Genomic DNA, 13,203 nt, shown 5'->3' on the forward strand with positions numbered 1-13,203 from the left:
CACAACAAAAATATTGAATAAATTCCCTTTTAATTTATTTGATCATTCCACATTACGGAGCTATGAATTGCTCAAATTTGATAACAAGTACTCAATTCAACTCATTATGTAAGTTAAATTAGACTTCGATAAAATTTCAGTGGCGCGCAGTGGTTCCTAAAATGAAATGTAATTTGTGCAAGAATTTGTTGTATCTGTCACAAATATTTCCAATTAGCGGCCGTAATTATTTGATAGTTTCTGCAATTATGGCTTAAACGGGTGAATTTGGGACTGTGGAGGACCCTAATTGGCCTAAATTTGATATTTTGCATATTTGCATAATGAGGAAATTGGTAGAAAATTGTGTTCATTCATTTGTGAAAAATCCTATGAATTTTATGAATTTGAAAGCTCTGTTTGTGCAGACTGTGACTTTGCTTGCTGATCCCTGAGGAGCTCGCGCTGAATGCTTGAACGGGCAGCGCGCCAACTTCTCCACAAGGAGGAGAAAGAGGGGGGAAGGGAAAGGGGGAAGAGGAGGAGGGGAAAAGCCACGGCCGCGCGCGCCAAACAACGGAAAATTCTACGCATGCGGTCTAACGCCAGGCTTGTCATCAGCAGGCTTGCGAGGTAGCAGCCGTTTAACGCTCGCGCGCCCTGTCCTGTAAGGCGGGAGCAGCGGCGGTCGCAAGACAAGTGTCTGCTCCTTTTTTGCCTCCAGTCCAAAGGCAGCCGGTGGGCGTAAACGAAGAAAGGCGCCTAGTCCTCACCGAGGCTAAACCGCTGGTGGAAGCTCGTGCGCGCGCATTCTACTCAAGCGCAATGGCCAAACGCTTCCCCTTTCCGGAGGTGCGTTTGTGTGTGATCTATGGCGCTGTCAGTTGGAAACTGTTAAAAGAGAAGCCAAAGCCTCGGCTTTTAAGATGCCGGTCCAGCAATCCCATTCATCATTGCATCGTGGCGGTTTTAACGTCCCGCGCTTCGCTGGGGTTAACGTCTTAACAACTCATTTGACACGAGCCAGAGTTTGGATCAAGCCCAAGGAGGAAAGGATGTTCTGTCCTCAACCCCGGCTCTGAGGGAAAAGAAGAACAAGCAGGTTTCTCAGAAAAGGGACCTTTGTTTCGAGGAAGATGGCACAACCAACAAAGACGAACATCAAATTATTTCAGTTACTCAGTATAGGAAAAACTGGATTATAGAACACGTAGGGATTGTGGACTAAATTTGAAATCCCAAATTCAAAAATCATTGTTTCAAAATTTAGGAGAAGGAGGTGCTTATATGCAAAGTACATCCAGGGAGAGCTTCTGTCCTTGTTTTTCTCTTTATTGCTATTCACTACTTTTCCTCCTTCCAGCTGTACCCAGTCTTGAAGCAAAAAGAAAATTGTAGTGTTACTGCAGGATGCCTTACTTTAGGTGGAGAAGTTAGGGTGTTTGTTGACCCATCAAGTAAAGGTAGAGCTATCCCAAGTCTTTGTTGCCTGACAAAACAGTGGATGCCTCATCACCTCGAGGTGCACAGTGCAAAAGTCTAGCAAGTTTTGGGGGGCAGTAGAAAGTAGAAAAGTAGTAGAAAACTCCCGAAGTGCCTCCTTTTTTCTGGATTTAAAAATGAGGTTCCTGAGGCATCTGCTTCATTCTGCCTCATGTGTTACATCCTGCTTTAAAATTATATTTAATGTTCAGCACAGGATTGTAGATAATAGAAAACTAGAACTAGAAGGGATTGCTTGGTTCATTGAATCCAGGCCCTGTCAAAGTGGGAACTCCTTACCTATAGCACCCCTGCCAGGTGGTCAACCTCTGTTTAAACACATCCCATGTTGAAGAATTCGCTACTCTATGAGGCAATTCATTCCATTGTCAGATAGCTCTTGGTGCTAGGGCATTCTCCTTAATGTTGAGCTGAAATCTCTTTTGATGTAATTTAAATGCACTGCTTTGGCTTCTACCCTCTGCAGTTGCAGAAAACAAGTTTGATTCATCTTCCACGTGACAGTCCTTCAGATAGTTGAACATGGCTGTCATATTGCCTCTCAGTCTTCTGTTCACCAAACTAAACATGCTAGCTCATTCAACTAGTCCTTGTAGGGCTTCATATTAAAATCTGTTTATTTGTTTTTTTTAAAATCTAATAATTTATTGTGCTTTCAACTGGTTTGGGTCTCATAATTGGGAAATAGGTAGCTGTAAGGCTAGAGGTGAGGGCAAGGTGCCTCTCACAGGAGTGCCGTACCTCCCTCCTTCAGTCGATAAGGAGAGTCAAACCCCACTTATTCCCCCGCCTATTTATGTATTTATTTACAATATTTTAGCCACACCATTACCAGTAGCTTCTGGGCAGCGTACAACAATATTAAAACTTAAAAATATTAAAAACATTTAAAAAGACAATATAATATATATACTAAAACAACTTTTAAAACATTAATATTAATAAGTCCTGCTGCTCATGTGCCCAGCTAGGGAATACTGTTTAATTAAAATGCTGGCTAAACAGCGAGGTCTTTGCCTGGCGCCAAAAAGCCAGGAGTGTTGGAGCCAGGCAGATCTCTATAGGGAGGGCATTCCAAAGTTGGGGGGTAACAGCCAAGAAGGCCCTATTTCAACATGCCATCCCCCTCACCTCTTTCAGGGATGGCACCTTCAGAAGGGCCTCTTGGCCTGATCTTAGAGGACAGGCAGGCTCATATGGAAGAAGGCGGTCCTTTAGGTAACCAGGTCCTAAGCCGTTTAGGGCTTTATATGTCAAAGTAAGCACTTTGAATTGGGCCCGAGCAGCAACCGGCAGCCAGTGTAAATTTTTCAGAACCATCATGATATGAGTCCGTGCGGCAGCGCCACTTACCAGCCGCGCAGCCCGGTTCTGTGCCAGTTGCAGTCGTTGGACTGTCTTCAAAGGCTGCCCCAAGTATAGCGCATTGCAATAGTCCAGTCTGGTTGTTACTAGTGCATGAGTGACTTTTCAGGCTCCGCTCATCCAGGTAAGGGCGAAGTTGATATATTCTCCGCAGCTGTAAGAAGGCACTCCTGGATACAGAGTCCACCTGGGCTTCCAAGGAGCATCCCCAAGCTGCGGACACTGTCCTTTAGGGGGAGTGTAATCCCGTCTAAGGCAGGGAAATGGCCCTTTAACCTATCTGGCGGGGCACCTACCAGCAGCACTTCTGACTTGTCTGGATTGAGCCTCAGTTTATTGACCCTCATCCAGACCATTATCGAGTCCAGGCACAAGTTCAGAACGGTGACTGCCACACCTGGATTGGTAGAGAATGAGAGTTAGAGCTGGGTGTCATCAGCATATTGCTGACTCCTCAGCCCAAACCTCCTAACGACCTCCCCCAGCGTTTTCATATAGATATTGAACAGCATGGGGGACAGTATAGAGCCCTGAGGAACCGCAGGACGCAAGCACCATGGATCAGAGCTACTGTCCCCCAGCATCACCTTCTGGACTCGATCAACCAGGTAGGAGCGGAACCACTGTAAAACAGTGCCTCCGATTCCCATCCCAGCCAATCTGTCCAGAAGGACACCATTGTCGATGGTGTCGAAAGCCACTGAGAGGTCCAGGAGAATCAACAGGGATGCATTGCCCCTGTCTTTCTCCCGGCAAAGGTTGTCGAACAGGGCGACCAAGGCAGTTTCCGTCCCATAACCCGGCCTGAAACCCGATTGAAATGGATCTAGATAATCCATTTCATCCAGGAGATTTTGGAGCTGCTCAGCCACCACACATTCCAACACCTTTCCGAGAAAAGGGAGGTTTGCTATTGGTCGATAGTTGTTCACTAGACCTGGGTCCAGATTAGGGTTTTTTTTTTTAGGAGTGGGCAAATCACTGCCTTATTTAATGGGGCAGGGACCACTCCCTCTCTTAACGAGGAATTGATGACCTCCAGGATCCAGGTGCGAACTCCCCTGGCAGATTTCTTTATTAGCCATGATGGGCAAGGGTCGAGTTGTATAGTGGTGGCATGAACTGATCCAAGCACCCTGTCCACATCCTCAGGTCGTAACAACTGAAACTCATCCAATAAATTATGACATAAGTCCGGAGCACTGGACACAACCATAGGCTCTGCATCAACAGTGGAGTCCAACTCTTTGCGAATCTGAGCAATTTCCCCCTCAAAGTGTGTAACAAATTCGTTACAGTGAGCCACCGAGGAGTCCAGGAGTCCATTGAACCATTAGCCTAGGAAGATGAAACAACCTGAACCATGTTGGATGGTCAAGCAATCTAGATGTAAATTTCTAAAGGGGAGGGCCTTCAGCACACAAACTAGCTTGTTTGCTTGTTTGTTTACATACTGACCAATTAGAGGGAGCTTCCCTGCTGCCATCTGAGACCTCCTGGGGGGTCCCTTTTCCTAACCGTTGGGGTGAAAGAGCATAAAAACATGGAACATGGCAGTATGGTAGAAGTTATATTATTGGACACTATTGCATCAGAGTGTAGTTTCTTCATGGAAGGCCTGTCTAAATAGCCAACTTTTTAGTAGCTTTTTAAATGTGCCCAGTGAAGGGGCCAGGTGGACTTTGGGCGGAACAGAGTTCCATAATTGTGGCACTACCACCGAGAAGGTCCAATTTCTAGTGGTTGTTTTCCGGGCCTCTCTCAAGGTCAGAACTCTCAGCCGTTCTGCCTGCGACAATCTTATAGGATGGGCAGACCTAACTAGAAGCAGATAATTTTTGCCTTATATGGTGCAGATAATTTTTGCCCTATTTGGTGCAGCTAACATGAAATCTTCCATGGTGCATGTTGAGGGGCATAGAGTGCATTGACATAGGTGTAAAGTTGCCTATTCTTTTAGACACTTGCAAAGGACTGTCAGTGCAAACTCCCATTTTCTTAGGTTCACTTTGGTTGCCAATTCCTCTCTGTGGCTTATTAATTGACTTCCAGGTAACCTAGTTTTCTGTGTGATCTGGAGCTACAGTTTCCTTGAGTTCCTTTCATTTTAAGAGGTGGTTAATTCTTTCTTGATTATAGTTCTGGCATTCTCTGATGTTCTTTCAAGATTAACAGATGTTTTTAACAAACTTTTCCTTGATCTTAATTTGGGAGTGGTAGGATGGTAGCCAAAGAGTGCATAGACATTAGATATAAATGCTTTGATACTTTCACTATTAGCTGCTACCTGTCTCCATATGTCATTGGGTGCAATGTCTGCTAGGTAATTGATCTGATCAGTAGGAGTTGGCTTCAGGAACCCAGTCATAATTCTGTAGCTTCCATTGAATGCTGTGTTTACCTATTTTACTTGGGCTTAACTATACCAATGGGTTGGTCTGTTCACCTGCATGAAGGCAACGCTGTAGTTCTCAGTGTTTCTGGTTGTGCACCTTGTTTGGTTCCCAATAGCTTTTAAAGAATGTTGTTCCTTTTGCTTTCTATTTTGGTAGTAAGTCTTATAGGTCAGTATACAATGTAACACCTAGGTACTTGGAAGCAAAACAGTTGGACATCCTTCCAGCTAACCTGAAGTTTGTAAGATGCCACCTTCATTCATTAGGCATCCTTCAGTCTCAAAATACTATGGTAATGTGCTCTGTATGGAGGACTTGGAACAGTGTCTAATGTGGCTGAGGTGGCGAATTCGAGAATGACAATCCCTTCCACACTGAAGACAAATCCAATTTGTCCCCTTTCCAGCTCCCTGATTTTGCTTCTTTTGTGACTTCCTCTTTGCCTCGGCCTGCTGGACAAGGGTCTCTTCAAATTGGGAGAGGCTGTGATGTAATCCTGCCTCCAGGCTGAACGCTCAGATGTCAGGATTTCCCATCTGTTGAGGTCCATTCCTAAGGCCTTCAGATCCCGCTTGCAGATGTTCTTGTATCACAGTTGTGGTCTCCCTCTGGGGCAATTTCCCTGCACTAATTCTTCATACAGGAGATCCTTTGGAATCCGACCATCAGCCATTCTCACGACATGCCCAAGCCAACATAGACGTTGCTGTTTCAGTAATGTATATATGCTAAAAATTCCAGCTCGTTCTAGGACTACCCTGTTTGGAACTTTGTCCTGCCAGGTGATACCAAAAATGCGTTGGAGGCAATGCATGTGGAAGGTGTTCAGCTTCTTCTCTTGCCATGCACAAAGGGTCCAGGACTCACTGCAGTACAGGAGTGTACTCAGGACACAGACTCTATAGACCTGGATCTTGGTATATGTCGTCAGCTTCTTATTGAGCCATACTCTCTTTGTGAGTCTAGAGAACATGGTAGCTGTTTTGCCAATGCGTTTATCCAGCTCAACATCTAGAGAAAAAGTGTCAGAGATGGTTGAGCCAAGGTACACAAAGTCATGAACAACCTACAATTCTTATGTGGAGATAGTAATAGAGGGAGGTGAGTCCATGCCTTGGCCCATGACTTGTGTTTTCTTCAGGCTGATTGTTAGTCCAAAGTCTTGGCAGGCCTTGCTAAAATGATTCATGAGTTGTTGGAGGTCTTCAGCAATGGCTGCATCATCTGCGAAGAGGAAGTCTCGTATGCATTTCAGTTGGACTTTGGTCCTTGCTCTCAATCTAGAGAGATTAAAGAGCTTTCCGTCTGATCTGTTGCAGTTCCAAAAGCATGCTTCAGCATGACAGCAAAAAATATCCCAAAAAGGGTTGGTGCGAGGACACAACCTTGTTTCACTCCACTTCAGATGTCAAAGGGATCTGATGTTGAGCCATCAAAAACTACAGTGCCTTTCATTCCCTCATGGAAAGATCTGATGATGTTAAGGAGACGAGGCGGACATCCAATCTTGGGAAGTATTTTAAAAGAGCTGTCCCTGCTAACCAAATCAAAGGCCTTTGTGAGATCTGTGAAGGCCACAAAGAGTGGCTGTTGTTCCCTGCATTTCTCCTGCAACTGACTGAGGGAGAATACCATGTCAGCGGTGGATCTATTAGCTCGAAATCCACACTGTTATTTTGGATAGACTCTGTCTGCAAGCACCGGGAACCTCTTCAGCACAACACAGGCAAGCAGCTTCCCTACAACGCTAAGAAGAGAGATGCTATGGTAGTTATTGCAGTCACCCCTGTCTCCTTTGTTCTTGTACAATGTGACAATGTTTGCATCCTTCATGTCCTGTGGTACTCCACCTTCCCTCCAGCAAAGACGAAAGACTTCATACAGTTTGGTGGTGATGATCTCTTTACAGCACTTCAGCACTTCAACAGGGATGTTATCCTTCCCAGGTGCCTTGCTGGAGGCGAGGGAATCCAAGGCCGCTTTTATTTCTGCTAAGGTTGGTTTGCTGTCCAACTCTTCCAAGACAGCGAGGCACTTGATGTTATTTAATGCTTCTTCAGTTACTACATTCTCTCTGGAATATAGCTCAGAGTAGTGCTGCACCCAGCGTTCCATCTGCTGTGCCCGTTCCTGGATAATCACACCTGTAGCAGACTTCAAGGGAGTAGATTTCTTCTGTATTGGACCTAAAGCCTGCTTGATACCATCATACATTCCTTTGATGTCACCTGTGTCCACTGCTATCTGTATCTGAGAACAGAGCTGAAGCCAATAATCGTTGGAAAATCTCCTGGCAGCCTGTTGGACTTGGCTACTAGCAGCTTGAAGAGCCTGTGAGTTGTCCTCACTAGGACAGGCTTTGTATGCTGCTACAGCTCTCCTCTTATCCTCGATGGCTGGCATCAGCTCCTCCGAATGGGCTTTGAACCAGCCGGCCGTCTTTTTGGTCTTCTTGCCAAATGTGGACAAGGCAGTGTTATAAACAGTGTTCTTGAAACGTTCCCATTGTTCAGGTGCATTTGCATCAGCCGGGCCTGGAAGGGTTTCCTGAAGCACTTGGGCAAATTCCTCCACTTTTCTTTGATCGCAAGTCTTGCTGATGTCAATACGTGGTCTTCCTTCCTTTTTCGTGTGATATAATCTCTTTGTTCGCAGTTTTACTATACTACACACCAGGGAGTGATTGGTATCGCAATCAGCACTCTGGTAGCTGTGTGTGATCGTAATACTAGGAAGGCTAGAACATCTAGTGAGGATCAAATCGAGCTGATGCCAATGCTTGGATCTTGGATGTCTCCAGAAAACTCTGTGTTGAAGCTTCGTACTAAAGAATGTGTTGCTGACACAAAGACCATAATAACAGCAAAACTCCAGCAAGTGTTGGCCATTTTCGCTCATCTTTCCAATGCCAAAACGGCCTAGACAAGTGGGCCAAGAATTGTGATCAGCACCAAGTCTAGCGTTAAAGTCTCAAAGAATGAACAGTGCCTCTCTTTCAGGCATTTTTTGATAGTAGCTGCCAGATTGTCATAGAATTTGTCTTTCACTTCTGTAGTGGATGACAGTGTTGGAGCATATGCACTAATGAGGGTGACTGGTCCTGCTGATAAGTGGAGCTGCAGAGACAGGATTCTTTCTCTCCCTGCAGTAGGTGGAACAATGGATCTCAGAAGAGTACAGTATTTCTGACCAGAAAGCCAACACCATATTCCCTGGTCTCATTCGATGGTTTTCCCTGCCAGAAGAATGAGAAGCTTTTTTCTTTGACAGATCCCGAGTCTGGCAATCTCGTCTCTTGCAGAGCAACAATGTCATCTGCAGTCTACTCAGTTCCATGTCAATGACAGCTGTCTTGAGCACATTGTCTGTTTCCTGCAGGTCGTCAGGAAAGCCGTAGTCAGAAAAGCCAGGGGTCATTGTCTGTACATTCCAGATGCCCAGTTTTAGGGCAGAAGTGTTCTTATGATTGTTGCATGGTGCACAGTTATCGATCTGCTTGTCGGGTTTCACCCTAAACCCCACGCACCTCATGAGGTTAACAGACCATGGTGAGGTAGCACCTTACTGGCTGGGGGCTGCCCAGCTTAAGGCAGGCGGTAACTACCTAGTGAGGTGCAATGACCTCTCCCACCATCAGAAGTAGCCCCTGGCATCATGCTCTACACCAATCAAGCGAAGACTTATAACTGGTAACTGCTACTTCCCGTGTAGTTTCGACGCTGTATGCGAAGCTGGAGTGTCCTCTCCAGAGCACGAAGCCTGGGTAAAATAATATGGAGGATAGGCTGTTACCCAAGCAGCAAATCCCCCCTCCCCACGTCGCTGAAATAGTCCATTGGAAAGGCAAGACCCAATACAACTGGTTCCAGCGACGTCGCAGGAGTTGCCAGAACAACACGAACTGCCTCCGGGACTCCGGCTCCGGATTTTGCCTCGAGGTTAATTCCTGAAGCCTTTTCCATAAGTAGATATAGCCACAAGGCAGTGAAGGTTTGAAATCAGAGTTTTCCTTCTCCTAGATGGGCTGCCTTCCAGGGCTGACAAGCCCCACCTACCCGGCACTGTCTTATACGGCTGTACATATTGAATAAAATTCAATAATAAACAGCAAATAAACATTGAACAAGAGAGCAAACAAACCCCAATTTGAACAAAATATGTACACCGTCTTATATGGCTGTACATATTTTATTCAAATTGGGGTCTGCCCGCTCTCCCATTCAATGCCCATTTCCTGTTAATTATTGGATTTTATTTTATATTGCTGATGCTCTTATTGTAGGCTCCCCAGAGTAGTGGCCTGGTCACTAGATGAGCGGGGTAAAAGTTGAAATAAATAAATACATACATACACATGCATGGATACAGAAAAAGCAGGCAGTAGTAATCCCATTTTTGACTTAACCATTAGTCACCCTTCCTCCTCATTGCACACAAATGCTTTAAATGACCCAATGAGATTTATACCTTGAGGGGAAGGAGCTGGGGTGTGGCAACAGCCGCTTCCACCGATCTGCCATGTGGAAGAGCAACCCGCTGGGCCGTATCCTGCAGCGGGCAGGCCCCGTTGAGGAGGCCCCTGGACACCAGCGGCAGGGATCCCGAAGCAACCAGAGAGAAACCCTGAGCCAGGGAGGCAGAAACAGGCAACATGGCAATGCCGTCCAGGCCCGGCGACAAAGTGGCAGCTTTGACAACACGGCAGTCCGGCGACCTTCCACGACTACTTCCTTGCCAAGCGACGGGCAAGGCACCTTGTCCAGCAGTGCTATTCTCGGGAAATGCGTGGCCACAACCACCTCCAGCGGCCGGCTCACCTTTTCGCACCCGATCTCTGTCCCCAGCTTAGGCAGCCTCCGGTCTAGCTGTGGGTACCCAAGAGTCCTAGAGTCAGGGACCGGTTCTTGGTTGAGAACGGAACTCTTTCTACCCAGCTCCCTTCCTTCAGAAGTCACCATCTTAGTGAGCAGATGAAGGAGACTCTTGGACCACGCAGGAGCCTGGCCTCAAAGCTAGGAAACAGATGGGTTATAAAGTGCAAAATCCTGTCCATGCACGCAGAACAGAGAACTAAACCTCTGTAGAAGGGACATGGTGGCACTGCGGGTTAAATTTCAGAAGCCTCCGTGCTGCAAGGTCAGAAGACCAAGCAGTCCTAAGATCGAATCCACGCAACGGAGTGAGCTCCCGTTTCTTGTCCCAGCTCCTGCCAACCTAGCAGTTTGAAAGCATGCAAATGCGAGTAGATAAATAGGTACCACCTCGGTGGTAATGGCGTTCCATATCTAGTCACGCTGGCCACATGACCATGGAAACAGTCTTCAGACAAATGCTGGCTTTATGGCTTGAAAACGGGGATGAGCACCGTCCCCTAGAGTCGGACACAACTGGACAAATTGTCACGGGAAACCTTTACCTTTAAAGATACTTTGAATACCTGTGGCCAAGTCATTTATTCATATATTTATACATCTTTCAGGTGCTTTCAAAAAACCATGGAGAGACTATATAAAGAAGGGGAAATATATTCTATCAACATCCTTTCAACTGATGGTGTTTTTTGTATTTGTGTTTTTTAGTGGCTGACATTGGAGAAAGTGTCACCAAAACAATGTGGGATGTTCAGGAAGATGCAGCAAACTGCAGGAAGTTAATAAGTGAACCAACCCAATTATATGTAGACCCCTTTGGTTAAGACTGAACAGGCAAGAAGCACAGGAAAGAAGGAGAATGACTAGTTAAGATGGTCAAAACAACTCTCAGGACTCCTGTGTGCTGATGGAAAAAAAATTAACATTTTTCCATAGTGAAAGAGTTATGAAATATCATCTCCCTGGCTTTATTAGTTACCGAGGCTTTCTCATCGCCTCCAAATCAACAGAGGACCAATCCTTGTCTTTCTCATGGTCCTTGTCCAGTAATGTCCCCCTGAGCACACACGGTGATGCCCCCTCCGTCATCACAGTACAGTGATTGTGATGCCTCCTGAGGTCCTCAGTTAAGATGCACTTATTGTTCTGAGTGGGGGCAGGGCAACCAAGCTTACTAGTCCATTTTCTTGGGATGTAAAAGGTATGTCAAGCTCATGGGTCCAAGCAGAGCAGGGAAGAGCAGTTCCCTGATGGATTGGAGGCAATGAGAAGGACTTGGTAAGATAGTGGGGAAGTAACAGAAGGCACACATTAAGAACACCATTTCCAAGAGGTAAGTAGCACATCTTGGCGTAGGTTACCAAGGAGGAAGAAGCCAGGAAAACTGTTGCGAGACTCTCAGCTAACTGACTATTCCTTCTTAACACATTAATGAGATATTGCCAGAAAACCATGTGTTTTCCTTGTTCTTTTGCTCAGGTTATGGATGAAGACATTGACGCAGTCAAAAGGGACCCACCATGCAACGGATGCCACGGAATCTGCCTCATGGAAAACTATGCCATAATATATTTATTAATCTTTGAAGTGCCATAATGACCAGGTCAGAAACTGACGGGGGACAATATTTAGTGTGCTTGAAAGCACTTGACTTTGTGTTTAACATCCATTCTGGTTGCCTTCATTCTCCATAAGCTGAGGTGAACATTTTTATCTTTTTATATTATTCGAATGTCATACTTTGCTGCTGGTTTTTAATTGTTTCATTGATGTTTGCATGAAAGTTGTAATTTGAAAAAGAGTGAGAAATTAAAATAATAATCATGATGTCTTAATTTATTTTATTTCCTCCATTAGGATATTCCTACAGTTGCTGATTTGTTACGGCATAGAAACTGTGCTGTAAACTGTATATAAAACAGGATTTTGCAATATGGACCACTTTTCACTTTGAGGTAAGAAACACTTTATTTCAGATATCTTGACTGTACATTTGGTCTGAAGAAGGAAAATATCCAGTACATCAGGAAATTATTCCAAAACTTGAAATGCGACGAAAAGGCGATTCAAACAAGAGATTTGTGGGAACTCCAAAGCTAAAAGGAAAGAGGGGAACACAATCTAAATAAGGTGGTTGCTGACAAACCAAGAATCAGGTAAGCCTTCCAGCATATTTTCAGTGCAACTGTGACCCCCCCCACACACACATTTCTGTATCATTCAAGAGACAGCAGGTGGCTGTGAATACATTCAACTTGGGCTAGATCACTTTTACAATCAGGTAAGAAAAATACCTCTCCCCCCCCCCCCCCAATATTATCCAGCAGACCATTGACGAGTCTTTTTTGCCTTCGGACCATGATCATTGAAACTGACAGCAAACACTGAATAATTTCCAAAAGTGAAAGGGACCTGCTGTCTTCCGAGTACAATCTATTAAACTTTCTACATCATCTTAGGGTAAGTCACTCACTTTTCGTATCAGGTAAGAAAAATAACTCTTGTTCCCCAAATTATCCAGCAGACCATCAAAAGGGACCTGCTATGTCTTCCAAGGACGATCTATTAAAGTTTCTGCATCATCTTGGGGTAAGTCACTCACTCTTCTTCCCCAAATTATCCAGCAGACCATCGAAAGAAACCTGCTATGTCTTCCAAGTACAATCTGTTAAGGTTTCTGCATCATCTGGGGGTAAGTCACTCACTCTTGTTCCCCAAATTATCCAGCAGACCATCGAAAGAAACTTGCAATGTCTTCCAAGTACGATCTATTAAAGTTTCTGCATCATCTTGGGATAAGTCACTCACTCTTCTTCCCCAAATTAATCAGCAGACCATCGAAAGAAACCTGCTATGTCTTCCAAGTATGATGTATTATTGTGTCTGCATCATCTCGTGGTAAGTCACTCACTCTTGTTCCCCAAATTATCCAGCAGACCATCGAAAGGGAACTGCTATGTTTTCCAAGTACAATGCATTATATTTCTGCATCATCTTGGGGTAAGTCACTAACTTTTGTTATCAGGTAAGAAAAATACCTCTTGTTCACCAAATTATCCAGGAGACTAATGAAAGAAACTTGCTATGTC

At 45.0% G+C, this 13,203-nt stretch overlaps 1 long non-coding RNA gene across 1 annotated transcript; it reads left to right on the forward strand.

Moving 5' to 3' along the window:
• Nucleotides 1–527: 527 nt before the first annotated feature.
• Nucleotides 528–13,149, forward strand: LOC140704964 (uncharacterized). Its single transcript, XR_013541169.1, has 3 exons — nucleotides 528–831; nucleotides 11,594–11,814; nucleotides 11,972–13,149. It is a non-coding gene; the product is annotated as an uncharacterized LOC140704964 (long non-coding RNA).
• Nucleotides 13,150–13,203: the final 54 nt, after the last annotated feature.

Source organism: Pogona vitticeps, chromosome 2 (assembly GCF_051106095.1).
Source record: "Pogona vitticeps strain Pit_001003342236 chromosome 2, PviZW2.1, whole genome shotgun sequence".
In the NCBI taxonomy this organism is placed as follows: Eukaryota; Metazoa; Chordata; class Lepidosauria; order Squamata; family Agamidae; genus Pogona; species Pogona vitticeps.